The following is a 22,760-nucleotide window of genomic DNA, read 5'->3' on the forward strand; positions in this document are numbered from 1 at the left end:
GGGTGACGGTCCGCTGAGTCCAGAAGAAGAAATGGGGAGGTAGAGACTTCTCAGTTGCGATGGCAAGGCTTTGGAACACTCTATCCCATGATCTCACATCCAGGAAGTTGTATCTCTCTTTTACAAAGGCCTTAAAAATCTTGTTGTTCACCCTGTACGATGGCACAGCATAATTAGAAACTTCTCTATCAGTTTGTTGTGCGGCATAGCAATACTACATCACCTAGATGGCCATGGGCCGTTTCTGCCCTTTATAATGTTGGTCATGTCATGTCATAGCAGTCCTTCTTCCTGGGTGAGTATCCACAGGTTCAGAAGTGTATTCAAGAGTTGGTGTCTGAGGTCCAATATTTATACCCAGTTCTGCTTTGAAGTGGAAGAAGCTTCTAAAGACATGCCATTGAAATGTACATATGCCTTGCCTCTCTTGCCCTGGCTCCAGACTAACTACAGGGTGTATGCAGCCCTTTGTGTGGAGGTATGACACAGCATATTCAAGTATAAGTAGGGCTGTGCCCAGCCCCTCCCATCCTGCCAGTGATTGCCCATCATTGTAAGCTCCCTATTGTGTGTGGCTGTCTAGGAGGAATACAAAAAGCCCAATTGTCACCCACACCCAACCATGCGAACCAGAGACAGGCTGCACGCACCAAATGGCTAAGGCAAGAAAATGCCAACTTTCTAAAAGTGGCATTTTCAAAATTGAAATTTAAAATTCGACTTCACTATAAATTAGGTTTTTTCATTAGAATTCCAAAGACACCAGATATGAAGAGTTGTATATTCGTATTTGGAAGTTACCGCTTATTAAATGCAAGAAGCTTAACCCCAATATTATCCTATGAGAGAGGTAGACCTTGCAATAGTGAAAAAAGAATTTAAGAGTTTTTCCCTACCAGGACATTTAAAAGTTAAACATACATATACAATGTTTCTAATACTCTGCCCCCTGCCCTGTAGGCTGTTCAGGTCCTACCCTAGGGTGGCTTATATGTATAAAAAAGTAAATTTAGGGCCTGGCAAAATATTTATTTTGCCGAGTCAAAATGGCAGTATAAAACAGCACACAGGCTGCAATGACAGGCCTGAGACATACTTAAAGTGCTACTTATGTGGGTGGCACAATTAGTGCTGCACAAACACTAGTGACATTTAATTTACAGGTCCTGGACACAGGTATTGCCACCGTACTTAAGGCTTACCAGTAAGTTAAATATGCCAATTGGGTATACAGAAATCTTACCATGTTTTAAGGAGGGAGCACAAGCACTTTAGCAATGGTCAGCACTGGAAAAGTGCGCAGAATACTAAGGCCAGCAAAAAGGAAGTCAGCAAAACAGGCGACTGAAGGCAAAAAGATAGGGGGAAAACTACTCCATGGATGCCAGGTCTAACAATAGAACAAACACAAGGCTCCAGGCAGGTGATGCTGGAGAACCACACTGCCCTGGACACTCCATTTGAATCAGGCAGGGGTCACTGACACTCCCTTCCTCCTCCCAAATGTGGAGAGCTCCACTAAGCAAAAGGTGAGCACTAGATAAGCTAAAGGGGTCTGGCAGTTGGCCTCCAACCCACTGCCCACTCAGGTTCAATGGTGGCAACAAACTGTGGGGGGAGCCTATTGCGTCGAAGTGTTTCTTGCTGTGTTGTGGTACTGCCACAGATCCACGGCTACCAGGCCACAGGAGAGCTGTCACTTTGATGATATGGATTGGGGCTAGCTAACCTCTGTCTGACCATCTGTTGCTGCTGAACTCTCGCCTGCCCAACATAGTAAGGCACAGGATTAGGGGGTGCATAAGCTCCCCCTCTCTTTGTGGATAGTGTGCAGTCCTTGGCCACAGTCTTTGTGAAAGTGTTGCCTCACTCAGGCCACTGACTTGGTCCAAGTCAAGTGCTCCAAAAGGGCCATGCCTACTCCATTTAGATGATGTGAATTCAGAGCCAGGAACTCGCACTTGGCTTTACTCAATTCTAAAGGAGGGCCTAAGGAGAGAACAGTGCTGCGCAGTACTTAATTTGTGCCGGTGTTTGCCAGTACTTGTCACCGGCACTGATTTCTAAATGCATGCGTCTCCATATGACAGTCCATCACATGGTGATACTGCCTTTCTAATTTGAATAGTGAAGAGTGTTAATCATTTCCACATACTTTAAAAAATAATCAAAACCGCAGGTTTGCTTCATCATTATAGCATAAGATGACCTCTAATATCCTAAAGTATTCCTCTTGTAGAAGTGGGATGGTTTGTACATAACACTGACACAGTCATCTGTCATTTCTGATTTGGGCAGTGGGTAGTGCCAGTCATGGTGGCATCCCGAAAACGGCCGTGGGCCTTAGGACTTGGTTTTTCACAAATAAAGCACAGGTGCAGTGTCGTAGTAGGTCAAAGGGAAGAAAAAATATCTGCTGCCACTAAACCTTGTGGCGCAACCTACTTCTTAGGGGCTAGATTCAAGTGTGGGTATGCTAGCCCAACCCATCTCACATGTACCCACGTGCTCTCATGCACTTCACATACAATCAGTAGGAATCAGGAGACAAGGTGATATCATCATTTACATAATGGATTTACACAGGGTGAGCAATCTCCCATTAGGGTGCAGGTAAACAAGGCCTGTACACCACTCCTATTAATAAGATTTCCCTGGAAAAGTGCCATATGTCACAAATGTTGGGCACAGATTATTGGGCCCCATTCAAGTGTTCCAAAGATGTGTTTTTAGGGTCGAGCGTGTGTGAGCCATGCACTCTTGCTTTCAAGACACAATTGCTTAGCCTTTCCCATTGCTTAGCATTCGGTGGCTTCAGCGTCACTTCTTCTTTGCTGGCTCCTAATTGGAAACTGTAGGCCAAACGTCATTTCCTGTTTAGTGTCTCTGTTGCTCGCGCTGTAATGGAGGTACTTGTTTCTCTGGGCTGCTTCTCTCCCCTCCCACCCATCACCGCCCCTTGTTGCTGCCCCGCCCCCCTTCCTTCACCCCTCCTGCCATCCTTGCTAGTTCGTGATTAGTTTTGTCACGTTGCTCTCCAGCACAAACCCAGACGTATTTTGGGATGAAAAGGAAAGTGCTGTATCCTGTCGAATGTGAGAGGAGGCTGACGCAAGCTGCAGCACAGCGATTCCAGCCCTGACCTCACATCACCGACGATGGACTTTCTTCTTCACGGCGATAAATGTCGATGCGTTCTCCCGCCGAGGGTGCATCTGGATGAGAGCTGGAGCCTTGAATATTCCACGTGTTTTTACAATACTCTTTCCATGTTGGAAATTCCACAAATTGTCAACTTATCTTGCAGTTCATGCATTTGCTTGCCTGTTTTGTTTTAGTGCATTTAATGAGCATGGGTGCTGTTTGAGAATGCCACGGGCTGCTTCTGCACACATATTCTATTTACACCTTGTATAATATAAACCTCACTAGCTCTGGCGCCAGCCTCGCAAAAACAAGGGGAATGCTTTACTAATGGGGTTCACCCTCTGAGGAATTTCGTATAGGGCCCATCTCTTGTTAATTGAGTTGGTTAACATTAAACATTAGCTCCAGGATGCCCCTAGGGCACATAGGCGCTACACCTGGCAGTGGACTCCTTTTTATCGCGGAAGGAGCATATCTTTTTTCTCACACTGTTGGCGGCCTCGCTTCCTGGGAGTTGTCATGACCCGGGGTAGAGTTCACAATGTTCGCCTTGATACTGTCTGTGAGAAGGCAGCAGACTGGTGCGTGTTCACTGCTCGAGAGTCCCGTAGTTAGAATTCGAGGGAAGAGAGAATACAGGAAAAGTAATGGTGGCAAAGCAGTCTGAAGGCAGCTGATGGCCGATGCAGAGATTACGAAAAGGCCTGCTGCTTTAGAAAAGGCATGCCTAGTGTGGAAACTACATGTCACACGGACCTCTCTTCACATCCATGTTCACACCCTCTGCTGTCAGGGTGTTCCCCTGAGGACCTCACCTACAGCGTGATACGTTTGTAGTGTGCATGTTACACTCAACTATGACATGATAACATACAGAGCTTCCATCTTCGTCCTTCTCTATACATCATTCTGTCCTCTCTCTCGAAGCCACCACAGAAATCTCGAATGTCTCATCCCTATTCCTCTGCTCTGAGGGTCTCTTCCTGAGCAGCTTGCAGGTGCTAACCAGGACACAGGCCTGAGAGGGCCACTGCACCCCAATTATGGTTGTGCACTACTAAAGTCAAGGAGGAACTGAGGCCTACTTTCCTTGCATTCATTCTGGAATGCAACGCCACTACTGTGTGTGCATCACACATTAAGCTTAACCATATACAAAATATAGGGTTCCCTTGTAAATCCAGGGCGCTAGGGTGCATAACTATATGAGGTATTGAATCTCGATGGGAACTGCCTTAAACCTAGGACTATTTTCAGTTTTTATGTATGGTTTAATTTTTTGCCCCACATGCCTGCAAACCCGAAATACAAATATAGTACAAATGTGTATCTTGAATTTAAAGTATTTATTCATTATATAATTTTCTGGTCTTTTCAGTGAGACGGTGGCACAACACTTTAAAAGTCACCTTTGCTCGTCTTGCTCGGGTCCTGTATTCTTATACATAGACTTTAATCTTGTGTATCAATTTTCTTGAATTTGGGATTACAAGATGCCATTCTTAGCTCTTTCAAAAACAAATTAGCTTTTTCTAGACAATGTTTGTGATGTGTAAAATGAAAATTATTAATTCTTTATCTCAAGAATTGCATGTATCTTACAGTGGTGGCTGCCACTGAACAGGGTGGTGGGGCGGGAGAGGGCGCAACGGGACGGGGTGTTTAAAAAAAAGCAAATGTAAAAAAACAAAAAACACTTACCTTCGACGGGAGACTTCTTGTCTGCCCTCCGTCCTCTTCCTCTTTGTGGCTGCACAGGCTCCCAGCCAATCACGACTCTTCTGACACCAGCATGACAGCAGCGTCGTGATTGGTCTGAGCGGCTTGCTTTGCCGCTCAGACTGGGAATGGGAGCCTGGGCATAATCTCCGCTCAGCTGTGCAATACAGCCGGGTAGAGAACATGCAAAGTGCGCATGTCTGTTTGGCTGGCCCAACATGGCTAGCCAAGCAGAAATGCGCACTTATTGTGGTGCTTAGCCCTCCTCTGGCCCCCTCCTTCCAGCTCAGCCCCCCCCTTACTACAAGGAAAAATAAAATGATAATAACGTAGTGTACGCTATTATCATTTTATTTTTCCTTTTTGGAAAATCCTGCGTGGCGACACTCCTCCACCTTAGCGGAGGAGACGCCCCTGGTATCTTGTATTGTTAAAGTCTTGTAAGCGTACTTTGTGCTGATAGTTCAATGTGCCCTTTTAAATGCTGGACTGTGTACGTATCAGCTGTGTGTATTGCTCCTGCCAGTATCATCACATGAAATACGCATTTCTGATACATGTCATGAGGCATGGTACGCATGAGCTAGACAGCCCGCGATCCTATAGCAGAGGAGTGGTTGACGCTGCTCGCAAGGACTGCCTTTCACTTGGGGTGCGTGACTAAGCTTCAGACTCAACATGGTGGTATTTTTCAGTGACAGAAAGAAGTGGGCATGTTTTCCAGGTTTCCTTCCTCTAGAACAGCTGTGCTCTTATGTCATGAGAGGGCAAGCTGCGCTCCCTCCTTCACAGGCTTAGAATCCAATAAACAATCATTGGCAAAGCCAATAGGTTTGCCCATGCAAAATCTAGTGGCTTTGTCAGTGTTTTTTTTTACGTCATGCTGTGCAACATGACTAAAAGTAAAAATATTTGAAAAATGCACTAATGAGTGGGCAATGCTGGACCCGTCAAAGGGTTATTATTTCTGTTTCTTTACTTTCAACCACACTGCATAACAGCTGTGTTGCTGTACGACATAGTTAAAAAAAAACATCGATAAAGCCAAATAATAGAGCTATTTGGCTTAGTCAATTTTTTTGGCATGTTGTCCAGCAGTGCTGCCCGTGTCATTGGCAAAGTCAATAGATCTCGAGAGGCATGACCTCTTGGCTTTGCCAGTGCTTGTTTTACATAGCATACAAAAGCTAGTTTCTCATACATATCAGACTATTGTCAATGTAGCAATTCATTTTTAATATAATTATATTTCGCTGTGATTGGTTTATTTCAGTGTGACTTGGACTGTGAATTCTTAAGCGAAAGAAATTGCAGCAGCACCTTAACTCCACGCGCTTCGGTTTGAAAGGACGATCAACTTTGGTAGGTATAGATCTCACAGGCTGGCTGTGAACACTGCATTTTATGAGGCTTGATAAGGTACTATAATATCTTTACAAATTAAACGTTTTTCTTCCTATGTTACTTATAACTCTCAGTAATCACTGCTCCTCTCTCCACACTACTGGTATGCAGTTACTTACTTTGTCTTACAATAAACACATATTGTTTTACAGTTATTTAGTTCATCATCAGCGTTGCACTGTGAAAGATTTAAGGTATTGTTCTAGAATTTAATATTGTAAATGTTGTGCTACAAAAACACGATAGCTAAAATATGGACTACCATGATATTGTAAGGGTAATTACAGGTAGGTAATTGTAGATTTCCTATTCTTAAATACATATGCATGTACCTTGAGAATTATCTTCAATTTACACAGATGTGAAGTTAAGAATAGTAAATATACACTTACCCACACCTATTATACTCATAGTGTTGAAGTAGTCAATATTTTGGCTGCAATATCTTTGTAGCACAGTATTTTTCTACATGACACTCAAGATACAACCAGAATCATAGGTCATTTTACTGCATCGATCGGTAGCAGAGAAAATGTTTAGGAAGTATAAGGTTGGATATAATTGTAGTAGTTGTGCATCTCTCACTGAGCCTTTGACTCCACGCTTTGGGAGCACCAATGGCAGAGGCTACAAGTTTAACTGTGCAACAGCAGTGACCCCCATGCCAACATCCCTCCATGCACCAGGACCTGCAACTCTCTTCCTCTCCAATAGAACAACTTCACTCACTACTTTTCTGGAAGGCGTCTACATTAGCTACTACATTTATGTATCTTGGTTTGAGGTTTGAGGCGTACCCTGTCAGTAGTTTTCTTAGAGTTTTGATTCTTACAGTATTGTCTTTGTTTTTGGTGTCTGGCACTCATTTGCTTTGCCAGTTCCAATGAAATATGTTATTTGTTCATCACAGCTTACACAGCTTGGTCTACCAGAAGTCTGCATTCGCTGTTTGGTACCTCGTACAATCCATGCATTAAATGTTGTGGACACCTACGGAGGCTGTTTGCAGAGATGCCTAGATCTCTTGCCAGGCGGATCACCATCCTGATGTTGTCTGCCCAAGAACTTCCATTATCTGAAAAAGTATTAAACAGATTGATTGACTTCACCTGCCTTTACCTTGCAGTTCAGTGAAAGGGGATTGCCCATCTTCAGATCTGTTAGTTTCTAACAAGAAGGGCTTTTGCAGGTGGAATGAAAAGCTTATAAAGGAAGTAAGTTCTACATCCAACCAGCCAGGAGCTTTTTAGCCAATCAGAAATGGGTTTTCTGCAACTCAAGGCTAGTTGGGAATTTAAGACGAGTACCGGATTGGTAGAGGGAGAATGACATTCAGATGGGTCTGGTGCATTATGGGTGCTGCCAGAGTCCATTAGTGGCAAGAATTGTATCCCACAATTGTTCTGTCGAGTTACTGTCTTCCACACACCTTACAGGCTTCTCATGCTTCTTTAGGAAATCGGAGACCAGGAAAACCAGAAAACTATTGCGAGTTGAATCACAAAATATTCAGAGCGAAGACATACTGAGATGTGCCTGCAATTATATTTTTCCTTTATAAATGCAGGCCTACAAATCCCATAATAAAAAATATGAAATTAGGACTGGATGAACAACTGACTGCTGTAAACATACAACTTGAAATTTGATTAATAGTTGACAAGAACTTAACATACACAGAGAATGCTGCACACCCATGTTGGGCAGATGTGGAAGCTATATTCTGTGAAGGGAACTTACCAGGGCGGCCCCTCCACCACGGCGAAGGAGCGTCGGCCCGCTGCTGAAAGTAGAAAAATAAAGTGATAATAAAAGTATTTTATTATCACTTTATTTTTCTGCTTAATCAGAGCGGGCGGGGCCAGCTACCCCAACATCACCAGGGAGGAGTGGTATGTGCACTTCTAAGTGCGCATGTCAGTTTGGCCGGCTGCCCAAGGGTGGTAAAACTGACATATGCACTTAGAACTCTCCACCCGGCACAGCTGGGTGGAGAGACCAAGCGCAGGCTCCCATTCCCTCCCTGAGTGGCATTTCTGCCCACTCAGGCCAATCCCTGCGCTTCTCTCTTGCTGGCAACAGCATGAGAGAAGTGTAGGGATTGGATGGGGGGGAGGAAGAAGAGAAGAAGAATCGAGGCGGTGGGAGCAACGGAGCTCCGAGGCGGTAGGTACATTTATTTTATTTTGTTTTTATTGCCCCCCACATCGTGGCAGCAACCGCTACTGAGATGTACTGGGGTCTCTCACAGCCTTTATCTCAATAAACACACATCATTACGGGCCAGATGTATCAAGCGTTTTTGCATTTGCAAGCGGTGCGAATGGTAGGTTGCGAATGCAAAAATGCCTTTCATTATGTATGAAAGGCATTCGCTATGCAATTTTAACGAAGCACTAAAATTGCGATTCCTTAAAATTGCGACCCCGTTTAGAGAATCACAAATGCCGATTCTCTAAATAAGAAATCACAAATAAGGAATCCTTATTTGCGATTTCTTAGGCACATGTAGCAAGCTTTTCCTTAACGCGAATTGGAAATTAAGGAATCGCAATTACCACCAAATATAATTTGGTGGTAACCATGTGCAAATTTAAAAAATGCATTAAAAATGCATTTTTAAAATTGACATGTAATGCACACATGCGCCTTTGGCATGTGTGCGCCTTACATGTCCTAAAATATTTTTTTTGGGGTGCAGCAGAGGGGGCCTTAGGCCCCCAGCACCCTAGGGTTTGCATTTCCCAATTTGCAAATTCCAGTTAGGAATTCGCAATTTGGGAAATGCAAAAAAATCACAAATATGGGCCTACAGGCCCATAGGTGCGAATGGGGTCAGAATCGCTATTTGCGATCCGGTAATAGCATTTGCGATTTTTAAGAAATCGCTATTACCGAATCGCAAATATGATACATACCATTTTGCGACTCTGAAATAGCGGTTTCTTAAAAATCGCTATTAGAGAATCGCAAAATGGATTCTTGCTACATCTGGCCCTGAATTATTGTGGAATTGATTAGGTAAAAGAAATGCCAATTCTGTAATAAAAATTGGGTTTAAGGTTATATTCATAAGTAGAGTTAAGGCAAGGTTTCTCTTAAAAACATGTTTTACTTAATTGATTTAATCAAATTAAATAATAAACAATACCTAGTGTTAGTCTTAGCAGTGAAATTACACATAACTATGTCATAACACTTAACGTAAAAAAACGAACTTTATGTACTTAAAAGAAATTAAGCTTACGTTTAGACATTAGTGAAGTGCTAAAAGTAAATGAAATTTTAATGACAACAATAGACTGAGGAGCTAACAGAAGAAGATGTAAAAGTGATGAGGTTACAGTAGAAGAGGTAATGTCAGGAGAAGCGTTGGTGTGCATCCCTCCGTGAGCGCCAGAGTTGCTGGTATTCTCTCTCAGAGCCTGAGCTCTGCCAGGATAGCTCAAAGTCTGACTTCCACTTTCCTTTGTACCCTGGCCTAGGCTCTCATTCCTGCTGCCCCTCCTAGGCCCCTACACTGGATTAGCCAGGTCAGAGGCTGCAGTTTGTGTCCGCAAGCAGTTACTTCAGGACTTCTATAGTTCAGCAGTCAAGCAGTTACTTTAGTCCTTCCGCAGTCCAGTACTTAAGCAATTAACACTTTTATAGTGCAGCATTAAAGCAGTTACTCAGGACTACTGTAGTCCAGCACTCAAGACTTCTATAGTCAAGTGCTCAAAAGGTTACTTCTTGACTTCTGTAGTGCAGCATTCAAGCACTTACTTCAGGACTTGTATAATGCAGCAGTAAAGCAGTTACCTTGGACCTTCTCCGGTCCAGTACTCAAGCAGTTAATCAGCACTTTTATAGTGCAGCATTGAAGCAGTTAACTGGGACTACTGTAGTCCAATACTCAAGACTTCTATAGTCAAGTGCTTAGGAGGTTACTTCTAGACTTGTGTAGTGGAGCACTCAAGCAGTTACATCTGGACTTCTGTAGTCCGGCACTCAAGCGCTTACTTCAGGACCTCTGTAGTCTGGCACTCAAGCAGTTACTTCAGGACATCTGTAGTCCAGCAGTCAAACAGTTACGCAGGGCTTCTGCAGTCCAGTACTTAAGCAGTAATTTCAGGATCTCTGTAATCCAGCACTCAAGCAGTTACTCCAGGACTTCCGTCGTCTGTCACTCAAGCAGATACTCTGGACTGCTATAGTCCTACGCTGTTGGATGTGGCCCTTTCTGCAGGAGCATCCCCAGACTTTTTGCCTTAACTCCTCCATTTTTGCTGAATTCATTTTTGTTGGCTTTAGGACTCTGCATACTTTACCACTGCTAACCAGTGCTAAAGTGCTTGTGCTCTCTCCGGTAACATTGGCTTATACTCAACTGGTATATTGAATTTACTCATGACTCCCGAGTAAAGTGGCACTACATGTGCCTGTAAATTAAGTGCTCCATCGCAGTCAGCCTGAATTTTTATCTTTTACCCAGGCTGGTGCACCCAGATAGCCACGGTTGGGGCTTTGTGCTTTTAGACGCTACTTTTGACTTTACTCTTCAAAAATTCATAACTCCAGTTTATTGGTTGAATTTTTATTGACCAGGGTTCACAAGCCAGTCAACACCAGTAACCCAAATGATCAGCGGTGAGGATAGGACTTGTGTTTGGGCAGTGCCATACACTACCATCCCATATCTAAGAAGCTTAGGAGGTTCTGGAAGGAAAGGAGGTTAGTTGCGGAGAAGGTGTCCACTAAGCAGGACCTGCAGGCAGCCCTGTAAGATTTCAAGGTAAAGCGCCCGTATGGGACACCCCCAGAGGACCAGGAGGGGATGACTCTGAAGTGAAGGACTACTTTGCAGCTCTAGGGCTAGTGAAAGGAGAGCCCCTTTCACTCCTTCACCCAAAACCAGAGGACCAAGTGGTGATGGCCCTGAGAAGGATGAGGAGGAAAATGATGTTACAATGGCTCCAGAGAAAATGGGGGAGCCCACATAGACGAAGTCCCCTGCTGGATCCAATGCAGGGGGCAGTGTCTACTCCCACACCCTGTTTCACGAGATGCTGAAGTGCAGATGAGCTGAGAGAGGGACCTGAGGCTCCAGCTGGCCCAACTGGCTACAGAGGAGAGAAAGCTGAGCCTGAAAGAGGCTTAGCGAAAGAGAAGAGGGCTGAGGCTGAGAGGGCCTTAGCCAAGGAAACACTTGCCATGGAGGCAGAAGAAAAGAAGCCTGAGAGAGCCTTAGAAGAGAGAAAAATCTAGTTGGTTCAGAAACTGAATCTCAAAGAGCTGAACTTGAAGGCCAAACAGCTGTTAGAGCCCAACAGGAATGGTGGCAGTGAAATTACCGTAACCAGTGCTGAAGGAAGGGTATCCCACCATGAAGGAGACCCTTGTCAAGAGATATGGATTTATCCCAAAGGAATACATGTTGAGGTTCAGGAACAGTCAGAAACGGTCTCACCAGTCCTGGGAGATTTTGTGGGTTACTTGTGTGAGCACTGGATGGTTGGGTGACTAGCAGTAAGGTAAACACTTTTGAAGGGCTGTACAATTTAGTTGCGAGAGAACACATGCTCAGTCACTGTTTTCCAGAGCTATGCCAACACCTAGTTGTTTGCAAGCTCACTGACCCTAGGGAGCTTGCAAAGGAGACAGACCTCTGGTTTAGTACCTGAGTGTCTGGGAAGGCACTGGGGAGTGATCCTAATGAGGGTGGCTCAGGTTCCCCCCAACAGAGTGGGGGACATGTGGGGGTGCACAGTGACCGAGACAGGTCCCAGGATATTGTGGGGGGGAATGAGTTCCCATGCCCCTTCTAAGCATAGGCGGGCAGGTTTTGGTGGATGGATGCCTATGGTGCCCTATTTACCAGTGCTTTGATTGCTCCCATTTGGGGCACATGGTGCGGACCAGGTCTGTACCAAGAGACCATCCACTGGTGGGAGCTCCATAGTATCAGAGGAGCTGGGTGTAGCGGCCGCCCAATGAGCCCTACCATTTCCATTTTCTGGGGGTACTACTCCACCATGGAAAGTACAGTGGCCCAGATGGAAAGGCAGCAGGTGGAAACAGTCCATAGTGGAGGACCACTGGATCAGGGTTTGCCAACTCTGAGAACAAAGCAACACAAGACTGACCCCAGTGAGGCCATTTATGAAAAAGGCTACGATCCCCGCACTGACACAGAGACAGAAGGCTGAAGACCTGTGTCAGGCACACTCCTGTGTCACACAGACAGAGTGTGTAATCCTGAGGAGGGTGATGGTTCCCTCCAGAAATCCTGGGTTGACAGGCAAATGTTCAGCCTCAAGGTGCAGACCCTGGGCTGATGGACCAGTCTGAGGAAACCCCCTTTGGACTGGTGGGGACGAGAGTGAAAGTGGGTTGCAAAGCACCCGGGGCTACCACCCCCCACTCTGAGAAATCTCAGAGGTCAGAGAACCCTGGATGGCCTGGGGCCAGGCTCTTAACACTGACAGCTGTCAGTGGCCACCTTTATTGCTTGCTGTCCTTATGGGCAGAATTTTCCTTGGGTTGGAGACAGAAGTCTGATCTAAGGGGTGGAGAGGGCCACACCACTTTGTTGGCCATGGTGGTACTCTCTTGCTACTGGGATGGATCTGTGAGCAAGTTAAGATTAGGGGCTACACAGATGGGTTCCGCATATAAGGAGAAGGGTTCCCCAGTCAGTTCAGTGGCTCAGGAAAATATAGACAGAGGGATCCAACTGAGTTCAGAGAGACATAGAACAGGCTATTGCCCCTGCATTACATTTGTACTGGAATCACGCCGCTCACACCAGAATACAGCACAAGCCCCCCTGAGCCCATCTCTTCGCACTATAAGCATTGATAGGTCGTGAAGGACCACCATCATGAAGCGCCAGCCCACCATCCTCCGTGACACCTGGCCTGCTCTTCGTGTTAACGCCAACCACCGTTCAAGACACTCTCCTTGTTCCCTGCACACCTTTCCAATGCAAACAGGACTCTTGGCGCAGAATTTGAGATGGTAAAAGTTCAGCGGAACTGATCAGAAACTATCTGACCTGCGGTCCATTGTGGTCAGCCTGAACTTTTGACTTTGACCCGATCCAGCACAACCCTATATCTGTGGTTGTGCTTTATGTTTTTAGGTGCTCCCTTCCACTTTATTCTTTAAATATTCAAAACTCCGGCTCTACTGATTAGATTTCTTTTCGTTTTGGTCTTGTATCATTTATTAATTTAGGCTCTATTTTTCTAACCTGGTACAGGATTTTGTGTAGTGTTTTCACTGTTTTACTGTTTGAAGTGTTGCACAAATACTTTACACATTGCTTCTAAGTTAAGCGTGAATGCTCTTTGCCAAGTTACCAGGGGGTTGATCACAGGTTAAGTTGTGGTTTGCTTGTGCCTTACCCTGACTAGGATTGTGGTTGTTGCTTGACCAGAGCTCACCTGGCCGGATGTCACAAGAAAGTTTTACATAAACACAGGGAAAAAATGCACACACACTCTCTCCCTCTGCTTTGAAAGTGTTTAGAAATGTTAGTTATTTTACAAAATATTGTGTTATCTTCACTTATTACCCTTGCCGATCCACATTCATCTCCCTTTCAGCTGCCCTTTTAGTCCCTCTCATGTGCCCTGCTTGTCATTTAATATATTTTGACATTTTATGTCGTCAGAGTGATTGTTGGGGAATCTGAAGCTCACCCCCCCGCCTCCAGTCTTACAAATCAAACTACGCCCCTGGGTCCCATTCACCTTTTCTTGTACTCTCCCCACCAGTCTGTAAGCGGAGTGCTGAACTGTGTCTGTGTGTTGACTTGTTAGCGTTCACACTGCTTGCTACTGCCTCAACATGTCCTTTGGTGTTTTCATACCTGCACCAAAAAGATACAGACTCGCTGTTTGCTAGACATCCCCCCAGCCCCAGGATATTGCAACATTAAATTCGAAATTTTGCGGCATAAAAATTGAAATTTTGTGGCACGCAATTGCAGCATTTTTGCGTCAAATACAGTGCATAAAATGCAACTTTTTAAATAGTTATTCTTTTTGGGATAGTTCAGCAAGCTCTCCTCTCAACAGACCATTCCCGGCACCATGCTGCCCACAAGCCATCCCCAAAGATCCATATACTTGGCAACCTGCCTCTCTTCCCACATGCCTTTATGATGAGGGGGCATATGTGGAAGTTGTGTGTTAATGTGTATGTGGTTTACACAAGACAAGTACATTGTGGTTTCATTTGGACCCTGTGTGCATAAATTCGTAACTCTCATTTGGGGAGGTTGGGTATTTCCTGCCTGACACTTTTTCTTCAAAAGCCAGCCTCCCCAAAACTTGCTCTACCTGCAGAATTGTGGTAGGCCACTAGCCCCTTTCTTTGCTAAAAGTAGTATGTCATAATATTGTTACACAAAATCATCAGACAGAAATATTGTGTCCTAAATACCCTATACAAAGATATTGTGCCATTAGGTGTAAATGTTCTATTATTGACTCCAGAGGGTGATATTCTGGTAAGCTATACTTAGGATACAACAATTCTGTCCTACAATATTTAGTTACAGTGTGCAGGTACCAAACTGCTTGAGTGAAATCCACCCATCCCCAGCTTCCAGTATTATTGGTGGCAGCAAATGGAGAATTTTGTTTGATCTACAATCCACAAACGACCTGGACCAGTCAATACTGTTTTGACCTGTGGCACTTGGCTTTGTATCAGAGGAAAACTGTACAATGGCAATGAGAAGCACGTTGCCATCAGAGGAGGACAAGCTCTTAAGACATTATTTTGTACATTGTCTGTACAATGAGGAGGCCTCTATATCAGAACAGGAAAGAATATTTCAGAAAGACCATAGACCTGCTTAGTTGCTACTTTCCATCCGGGCCAGCTGAAGTGCATGAATCCTGCATAAAACTGCTGCAGTGTCTTGCGAAGAAAAATATAGCTTATCCACCTGCATTAGGAGGTAGACTGTGCGCCTGCCAGGAGAAGCCAAATTTATCTTAAGAATACCTGTGCAATGCTCAGCTACTTATGCATTGTGTGGCAGATGTTCCTGTAGGCCAAAAATACTCAGTAGCCCAGCTGGCCAGGAGAATAAAAGAAAGAACTTTAATATGAAATGTCACCTGCCTTCGACAAGTGGATAGGCGTCCTCCATCCATGCACTATCCTGTAACTGTAAGCGGCTCTATCGAGTCAGGTGGAAAAGACACAGAGACAGAAACATGAGTTGTTACAAGTCATATACACAAAGGAGCACAGGAGACGACCTGTGATTTGGTTCTGCAAAACCCTAGTAAACATGACCAAAACTGACCTAAATGACCAGAAAGCAAAATGGGAAATAGACTTGAATAGGGACCTCAATTACAGAAAATGGTGCTATTACTAGGATATACACACGGTATCAAGAATGCTTGCTTTAAATATTCACAAGTTAATTTCCTACTTCACACTTAACTGCCATAGAATTACATAAGATTTCTTAGACAATCCCATGGACAGGCTGTAGATGCTTACAGACACTGGGTTTTATCATAAGGTATGGACTGGCCCTGGGTGTAACCATATACACAGGGCTTAACTTAACACTTTGAGGCCTTAACTGGGAGAGTGAATCTGCGCACACCTGGAGGCTGCCTACTAGGCCTCTTCATACGACACAACTCTAAAAAAGCAGGTACTATATTTATAAACCTTGCACTTCCACTTGGCAAACAATTATTGACTACAGCCTGGCAATCTCCCACAGCCCTACATCTGAGCCAATGGAGATAATAGGTACAAAAATGGGCTGAAGCTAAAAGCATAACAGTGCACAGAGAAGAACCTCTAGCCTTAAAGAATAAAAACATTGCACATCAGTGGTAGGATGTACTGTTGACATTCCTCTTTTAGTCGGATAGCTGATCAGCACAAGTCAAGGCTGACTAAGGTTTATCTGTCTAAAGGTGTATAGTGTGGCATGGGACAACCAAAGCAACATTCTCAGTTACCCTCCCTGATGCACAATGTAAGGCATGAATAGTGAAGATAAAGGCCTGAAACCTGGGTCCCTCAATTGTGCACCCTGGGGAACCCTCACATCATGCATGAATCAGGCACCCACTGGAGCACTCCCCTACCATGACTGTTCACAAGCAGGAGACCGTAAATGTAAACCGATAACAGGCACATCCCAATCACTGTGTACGCCATCGAAGGCGTACCTAACACTAACGCAGAATGATCCAACATTTCTTTAAGTTGAAAAGTTGCAGCAGCTGAACGGCTGTGAGCTTCAATCTCATTCCCACCACAGAGAAGTAGCACTCTGGTCTCCTCAATTTAAAGAAATACAAAGTGGAGATAGTAACTAAAAGGGACGGAAAACGTTCCAAATTTATCAAGCTTTGGAGCAGTTGGCATCCCTTTTATGATGTAATCCTGACACAAAGTGTTGATTTTGGAATTTACTTTCTAGTACAAACCATTTTTGTTTACTGGAAAGTAATTTCCAATTAATTTAACATTACTTTGTGTCTAGGGGGCATACAATAGGTGGTACATGGGAATTCCCCTGCAACCACCCCATGGACTTTTGAAGTAAACCCCTATTTATTAATATTGTCGAGAGGTTTGCGTAAAAATTTACTCCTCCTCAATGCATGTGCAATAAGTGTTAAAATATGTCAAAACACAGTTATTTTGTATTGGAAGGATCCCATTCAAATACAAAACCTATGCTTGACATCACTAAAACTCTTGCGCTATGCACTGCGGTCCAAGGGTGTGCGTAATAGCGCAAGGCAGCCTACAGTGCACCAGCGCAGGGAGAGACAAAAAGAGTATTATATCCTATGAACCTCTTCTGCTCTCTCCCTTTCATGCAATTCAGCACAGCAATTCTTAGTGCTGTTCTGTATTGCAGGAACTCTTTGTAGATTTCACGCAAACAGTATAACAATTACACAGCAAGTATAAGAAAGTTGTAACGAATATGCTTTTATAGCAAACAGTAAAAAAATATGCTAAACTATTTTCATTGTATGACATAAATTACTTGAAATGTGTTATAAGGCGCAGTAATAAAAAACAATTGTCAATGAAGTTGCAACATTTTATTTTTGTTATGTATTTTAGAAAGCATACACATTAAATATTTACATACAGGAAGAAACAATTAATTGACAAAAAAATACATACTATTGCAGTAGTGGACCTATTCGTTTACCTAAACAGTGAAGATGCATGATTTCTTTCAAGTTCTTTAAAAAAAAAAAACTGATTTCATGCAAATTGCGGGGTTCAGGCTTCATAGCTAATTTTGCATTCATTTCGCAAAACGCAAAATTGCAAAAAGCTGGAGGGTCTGGTTAGCAGCTTCTCTAAGTAGTCTGATTTGTGAATACAAGTCTCCCTGTGATTGGCTTAAATCTGCTGGCTTTGGCTGGGTTTGAAAATAAGTGGCAGCGAGTTAATTTTCCCTCGAGATTTACTGTGGGGCATCTTAATTGGTTTCCCTATGTGACTAGATTTTTTATGAAAATTATCCTTGGAGCTGTATGTGTTCATTGATAAACACATACTCTAATATGGAGAGTGCTAATTTACCCATGGCTTTTCTTGCTGAACCAGGTGTACAGAAATCCAAATAAAACGTTCTAGACTTCTGACAGTTACTTAATTGCAATTGATGGTTCAAAATATGATCCAAGAAAGAAATTGACATTACTGTATAATTGATTGGGGTCTGAATGTCAAAGGATATTGGATCATTTGCCACCAGAAGTTCAAACAATAAAAATCAATTGAAATGCATATTTAGAATCAATTAACAGATTGCAAAAACATTTTAAAGCTGGCACGAGTATAATGTTTGAGAGACATAGGCTTTTCACACATCGTGAATTGCGCCACGAAACAATTAACAGTTTTCTGGCTAAACTTCAAATCTTAGCATCTACATGTGAGTTTGATCGCCAGCTTGGCAATTACTGAAGAGATGAAATAGTTGTCAATCGTTATGACAAAAGGACCCAGGAAAATTGTTATGCTTCAGAAATCTTTCTCTTGAGGAAACGTTGGAAATTGCTAGAGGCATTGAAAGATTCAGAAAGGAATCTAAAGAACTGAACAAATTAGAAACTGTAACTGATTTGGAAAACGTTAATGCCATCACTACCAAAGTTCAATCTCAGTTCTTCAAAGGATCATATGAAAGTGGAGAGATCTACTATGAAGTCATTGAATGCTTGCTTCAGATGTCATTCAAATATGCATATGGCAAATTCTAAAGGGTGTCCATCTCTAGGGAAGACATGCATGCAATGTACAAAACTTGGGCATTTTTGCCAGAGGCTGCAAGAACATCCAGAAGGTGGTGTCTGTTAATGATTGTGATTCCTCCTCAGGATGCAAAGATGACCCGGGACAGCCTGACAGCAGAGTAGTGTTATCCACCAAGATGGTGTAGATCTCACATAATTTGATGGAAAGTGGTGATCCTATTTGTACCATAGGTGTTGGTGACATGGAAGTCTGTGGTGGTGTAGATTCAGAATCTCGTATCACCATTGTGACTGATGATATATTTGAAAGAGTGTGATTCAGTTCAGTTATTCCCTCCTGATATTCCTACTGTGGATTTTAGGGGATTTAGCATCAACATGATTGGTTAAAGGGTCACATACAAGGATAGGTCAATTTACAACAAGGTATATGTTGCTAAGAAAGGCTATAATATTGTAGGCTGGAGAGATCTAGGTGCAGTTTGGATGGTTTGAAACTAGACAATGAATTTCCAATGTCATTGGTTGAGGTCCCCACCCTTCTCACTAATTCTCTTGACCTTTCTCTGAGGAGAAACCATGACTTATCAAGGGGTATAATCTCAAGATTATTCTGAAAGTCAGTGATATTCCTGTTGTCCTCAAGGTGCGGAGTGTTCCATTGAGCATTATGACCCAAATGAAGGATCATTTAGACAAACTTTAGGTTAATGTAGAGCTCAGGGAGGATTCATGGTCTCTGATTGCCATTAACACCCCATTTAGGGTATTTAGGTTTTTACGCATAACATTCGGCCTAGCCTTGGCTGCATCCGTTTTCCAAGAATTGATGTTTAATATGTTCAAAGACACGTGTCAAAGAGTACAGCATTTCAAAGGTAAAAGCAAGGAGAGGTATGATAGTTTAAACAATGTGAGAAACGTGTGATTTCAGACTGGGGATCTGATGAAAGTTTAAAGGACTCCAAGTCCAGAAAGGGTAGTTCCACTTTTTTTCCAAATATACGTGTTGTGAAAATATCCAAGCATGTGATTTTAATGGTAAGTGGGGGAGTAAAAGAAATGCATCTTTAGTCAAAATAAACATGATGTGGTAAGTGACTTTGGGCCTCTGAGTCAGTCTTTTGGTGGCTATGTGATGTAGATCATACCAGCTGTACTACTTCAAGCTATGTATGAGATGTTGATACTCCGGGTTCTGGGGAAGGAGATGGACTAACTCATGTAGGTGTCTCTGGTGGAGATTTAAATAGTATGAGTGACACCTTGTCTGAGGAGCCAGGTGCTTTAACGCACAGGAAGAGAAGACACGCATTTATATCTAGATACTTACAGGACTATGGTTAAACCTGGTCACTTTTTGGCGTGTCTCCCCTGTCTTTTTGCCTTCTGACCTCCTGTTTTTATGGTGTACTGGACTTTGTTTTTGCTGGTTTATTGTCTCTGCGCACTTTATCACTGCTAATCAGTACTAAAGTGCAAGTGCTACCTATATAAATTGTACTGTTGATTGGTTTATCCATGATTGGCATATTTGATTTACTGGTAAGTCCCTAGTAAAGTGCACTAGAGGTGCCCAGGGCCTGTAAATCAAATGCAACTCGTGGACCTGCAGCACTGGTTGTGCCACTCACATGAGTAGCCCTGTAAACATGGTTCAGACCTGCCACTGAAGTGTCTGTGTGTGCAGTTTTAAACTGCCAATTCTACTTGGCAAGTGTACCCACTTGCCAGGCCTAAACCTTCCCTTTTTATAATGTAAGGCACCCCTAAGGTAGGCCCTAGGTAGCCCCATGGGAAGGGTGCAATGTATTAAAAAGATAGGACATGTACTGGTGTGTTTTACATGTCCTAACAGTGAAATACTGCCAAATGCGGGTTTCACTGTTGCAAGGCCTATCTCTCTCATAGGTTAACATGGGGGCTGCCTTCAAATAACTGTAAAGTGCAGATTCCCTTTGAGGGCAGAAACAAATGTGGAATTTGGGGTCTCTGAACTCACAATTTAAAAATACATATTTTAGTGAAGTTGGTTTTTTAGATTGTTAGTTTGAAAATGCCACTTTTAGAAAGTAGGCATTTTCCTGCTTAAACCATTCTGTGACTGCCTGGTTGTGGATTCCCTGTCTGAGTCAGTTTGACAGCTGTTTACACCTCTCCTCTAGACAGTCACACAAAGGGAGCTGGGGTGTAGGCTGCATATCCTGATGAGCCATCTGTGCTAGGAGGGGAGGGAGGAGTGGTCACTCACACCTGAAAGGACTGTGCCTGTCCTCACACAATGCTATCTCCAACCCCCTAGTGTGTGGCTTAGGCCTGGCCTGGACAAGGAAGGATCTTATTAACAATTGAGACTTTTCTTTGAAGTTTGCCAACTTCAAAGGCAGAATGGGGTGTAAGTATTGGATCCCAAACTCTAGACTTTTAGAATCTTTCTGGAATCAAGAGGAACCTCTGACAAGGAGAAGAGCTGGAGGAGGTGTACTGTCCCTTTTCTGTGTTGCTTTGCAGGATTGGCCTGCAGTTGGTGCTTCTACCTTAAAAGAGAGCAACGGGTGAACTTTGCTTTGTATCCTGCTTGAGAAAGTTATCCAAGGGCGTGGAGTAGAGCTTGCCTGACCTGCCGATGCTGCACAGAGCTGCACTACCCTGCTTCGCACTGCCCCGCTTCGCACCACGACCATGGTCTCACCGAAGCCGTCATCGGACGACTTCACCAAGCCGCTGCTCGCACGGCGACCTGTGGGCCCTGCACTCTGGCATCACCTTGCTCACACCACAGCCTAGGCATCCCAACAACACTGCTCCTGCTGACACCGACACCACTGCCTGCACCGTGGCCACCGCTTTTCAGGTACACAAAGCACCGTCCCGCACTGCAGCCCCGGTTCACTGACGCCAGCACCATCGACTCCAGTTTCGTCACCAGGCATCCCTGCCTGTACTGCGAACCGTGCACGCCACATGGAGCCTGTCCCACACCGCATCGCCGACTTGGGCCTACCGATGACAGCGCTTCAGCAACGACGACGCCTCTGAGTGCACCGTGACCTGGTGACACCACACATCGCACCGCCCCACTTCACACCACAGCTCTGGTCTCACCGACACCGCTGGATGCCTTCACCAAGCTGCTGCCTGCACCGTGACCTGTGGGCACCGCATGTCGCATCGTTCCGCTTTGCACCGCAGCCCCGATGCCCTCCATGCCAGCACACCTGACTTGATCAGCCCGGAGTTCGATCCGCAATGCGTGTGTCTTCAAGGGCTCCTACTTGGACAGGGTGCAAACCGACTGCCAACTAGAGACCCCATTTCTAACAACTATGTTCTAAATTAATTTATTGACAGCATTATATGTTACAAGGTTTCGTTCCATTTATTTATCTTGCTCTTGTTTGTTTGCACTTTTATGTTATGTTCCAGTTAGTTTTCCTCTCTTGCTTCAGGCTTCTTTTCGTCATGTTTTTATATTGTATTCTTTAGTTGAGTTTATGGGGTCAATTGTTTTATTGTCTTGTAGGCTGGTAGGGGGAGATGTGTTGTGTCTAGAGTTCAGTGGCAGAGCGTGCCTTGTTGCAGAGTAGAGTGTCGTAGAGTGGATTACAGTGAAGTGGCATAGAATGCAGTGGCATAGAGTAGAGTGTGGCAGACTAATTTATACTGGCATACAGTGCAGTGTGTAGAGTGTACTGGTTTTGAGTAAAGTGGAGTAGAATGCAGTGGCATAGAGGGCAGTGGCGCAGAGTGCAATGCATAGAGTGCAGTGGGGTAGAGTGCAATCCATAGAGAGCAGTGGCTTAGATAGGAGTGACATAGAGTGGAATAGTGCAGTGGAATACAATGGAATAGAGTGTCATGGCATAGAGTAGATTGTTTCCGAGTAGAGTGCAGTGGCATGGATTAGAGTACAGTGGTGCAGAACAGATTAGAGAGGCTTACAGTGGATTGGCGAAGAGTGTAGTGGTGCAGGGTAGAGTGAAGTGGTGTAGAATGGAGTGATGCAGAGTAGAGTGGCATAGAGTGTAGTAGCATAGAATGCATTGGCATAGAGTGGTGCAAAGTAGACTGCAGTGGCATAGAGTGCAGTGGCATACAGTAGAGTGGCATAGATCTCAATGACAGAGAGCACAGTGTAGTGGAGTAGAATATTGTAAAGTGCAGTGGTGTATAGTAGATTGGTGCAGGTGAAAGTGACAGAGAGCAGTGGTGTAGAGTACAGTGTGGCAC

General features: G+C 44.1%; 1 protein-coding gene across 2 annotated transcripts in view; it reads left to right on the plus strand.

Moving 5' to 3' along the window:
- The window catches only part of LOC138287591 (uncharacterized), a 65,809-nt gene that overhangs the window by 12,372 nt on the left and 30,677 nt on the right, over nt 1–22,760 (plus strand). For both annotated transcript variants that reach the window (XM_069228157.1, XM_069228158.1), the window contains exon 2: nt 6,140–6,228. The gene's annotated coding sequence lies outside the window, so the exon portion shown is untranslated. The remainder of the gene's footprint in view (nt 1–6,139; nt 6,229–22,760) is intronic.

This window comes from Pleurodeles waltl, chromosome 4_1, assembly GCF_031143425.1.
Source record: "Pleurodeles waltl isolate 20211129_DDA chromosome 4_1, aPleWal1.hap1.20221129, whole genome shotgun sequence".
In the NCBI taxonomy this organism is placed as follows: domain Eukaryota; kingdom Metazoa; phylum Chordata; class Amphibia; order Caudata; family Salamandridae; genus Pleurodeles; species Pleurodeles waltl.